Source organism: Trachymyrmex septentrionalis, unplaced genomic scaffold (genome assembly GCF_001594115.1).
Source record: "Trachymyrmex septentrionalis isolate Tsep2-gDNA-1 unplaced genomic scaffold, Tsep1.0 scaffold22, whole genome shotgun sequence".
In the NCBI taxonomy this organism is placed as follows: domain Eukaryota; kingdom Metazoa; phylum Arthropoda; class Insecta; order Hymenoptera; family Formicidae; genus Trachymyrmex; species Trachymyrmex septentrionalis.
Genome location: NW_017305375.1, coordinates 3,151,961 through 3,155,003, shown reverse-complemented (window position 1 = coordinate 3,155,003; position 3,043 = coordinate 3,151,961).

The window sequence follows — 3,043 nt, the reverse complement described above, 5'->3', positions numbered from 1 at the left end:
CAATGGCTTTCAAATTATATTTAAGAAATAACCCATGTCTCCGTCCTTTTTTACATTAATTTAGTCGTCGCTATCTATAAGGTGACAGTTTCAATATTCTACATACATTACGTGTAAGTGCTACTTACGCTTATTGACCACTATGTGATTTATATTGACCATTTGCATTCTCGTAAGTTTTCTATTTAACGAGAGTCTTCGTTTACTTTCTCCGCGGTATATTTTCTCTTGAAATAAAATGCCATGAATTTCTTCATGCGATAAAAGTGGCGTCGATAGCCTATATAGGCTTTATATTTCTGCTTTTAACATAAAGTTCAATTTACGAGTTTTGCTCATATCTTAAACCCTTACAGAAATTTAATACTGGAATGTATTAAATTTCGGTAGTAATTAATAATTTGAACACTAAACAATAGCGCTTTTAATACTAACATTTAATCAAAATAAGTAATTAATCATTACTTTTCAGTATATTACATAGACTGGAATCAAATTTGATTTCTCTGATACACGAGAGAAAATATGAACAAAATCGTAAAATAACCCAATGTTATAATTACAAGACTCTCATCGAATATATTCTGTAAAATGAATATCTCTTAATTCCAAAAATGAATCTCTTAAATGGCCAATGCACCTCAAAATGTGTCGTTTTACCTAAGCATATCCGTAAATGCCCAACACTGTTACACCGAAAAATAACGAAGAATCGATCGACCTTTTCAAAGTCTATCACGTTCCATCGTTTGTGATACAAGACAGCACTTTGGCTAATTGCCATTGACTGCCGTGAAACACTAGTGCGTCTTCTGATAACTCTCTGTCCTATTGACATATTGAAAACAGTCTGGTCAATCTATCCTGATAATATCAATTCTAGATGACACTTATTTAAGCTTTGATGAAACAATGTTAATCAAACGTTCGATTAATATAACTGAAACTAACTAAATGCTACACAATTTTATTTTTCTAAACATTATCCTACTTTTCTAATTACTATTATTATATTTAGTAACCTTTACTAAATATTGTATTCCAATCCACTAAATAAAATACATTTGGTTGCTATTATCAGACTTTCTTTCAGTACAGTAGTAACTAATAATAAATAGCAACAACAGACTATGTTTTATTCGCGTTGATTGAAATTTCCAAAAATTTTTGCACTCAAAAATATAATATATATTTGGGTATTAAAAAGAAAATAAGAAGATTCTGAGTGCGAAGTTCAAACAACGCGAATTATTGAAACGAAGAACGTGATCGACTTTGATGAGTTTGCGTTTGCACGGTACCGTTTATTATCTGCGCTACTAACTAAAGCTATTGCTCGTTTCTTCAGTCTAACACGCATCGACAACAGAACGACTACCTTACGCATGCCGTGCGTTCCGTTTCTCTTAATTTAAACAGACATCGCGCGTATTTTCGTTTAAAGCCCAATATTCGGAATTTTACCTTTTCTACGTGTCGCTTTTGAAATATTACGTACGCGTAATAATTACCGCAATCATCAGTGGATCGCGGATGATTGTCGTAATAATCACTGGTCCACGGAGGGAACGCAAAAGAGTCATACCGAAACGACAATCATACCGTGATCGATGCTCTATGCTTCCTATTTTGTAATTCAACAATATCGTTATATTATCGTTGCGCAGGATTTTTACTTTCTAATTCTTTGGAGAAGAATATTACTCTAGAATGACAATTGAGTCAGTCTTAAAAAAGAGTGACTCAATTTTCAATCTTTAACAAATTTCACTCTTCAGAGTGAGATTCACTCTAAAAGTTTTAGAGAGTATAATATATACATAGTAAAAAAGCTGCGCAACGATAATGTAATGACACCGACGCTGTTGTTAAAAATTACAGAATGGGGACCTAAAATACACGACTGTCGCCGTGTTCTTTAACAACAAAATTGAAACTTTGCATCGGCGAAGGCGGCGATACTTGCATGATGCAAGCGTGTTGCGTTATATTCGCGAAAGTCGCGTATATACAATCAGAGACAATGAAGTGTGGACGCTCAAGCTTATAATTGATTTCTTCACTTAACCGACGATCCCGGTTATATATGTGGAAATACATTAAATGTTGACAAACGTACGCATATACAAGATTATCATATACAATGTGATTTCGTTAACTCTAAGCATTCCTACATAACTACTACTTTAACTAGTCCCTTCACATTCATTATTCTTCATATCCTTCATCTAACGTCTTGATATGACTTTATACTTTTCATATGGAAGTACTTTTAAAATTTTATGACTAAAATACAATAGGAATAGTTGACTTTAATTATTACATATACATATATTTTTCTTTTCTGATATACGACAAAAAAATAATACATTTTCTACTCAGTTTATCTTTTCTACTTCTTATAGATTGCCATTTCTTTGAGATGTTTGTACATACGTGAAATGATTGTTTATGGATATGTTTATTCGCACCAATCGCTATTTTGATAAGGAAAAATACGAATTAAACAAAAGTGAGTTGATCTTTAATCATATTGGCATCCACACCATTTTATTTCTGAATGTACATATACATTCCGTGATATCAACGCGCAAATAGAGAAAGTACAAAGTTTCCTCAAAACACGAAGTTTTTGTTTCATTTGCGGAAGATAGAAGTATATGAGTTGCATCGCGAAAAATCCGCAGGTCCTCGTACAAAAAAAATCATGGAAACGTTCACGGATACTCGCGACCAACTCGATGTATCGATCGGCGGAATCGAGCTTCTTAAAAATGCACGGCACGAAGAATGATTCCGTTAGAAAAAAGAGAAATCACATATGAGATAGAGAGTAGGACTTAAGACTCGATTTCGACGAGCTAAAATCGAATGCATCTCCTAGCTAGCCCTAAATCGGCTTTCGTCGCGATTATTGGATTGCGTGTTGTTCATGGTACATGTGTGTGTATGTGTGTGTCTTTTATTTATCCATATGTATATATAATGTGTATTTCTATTTTTATATATTTATATATATATATATACCTATATATATATATAT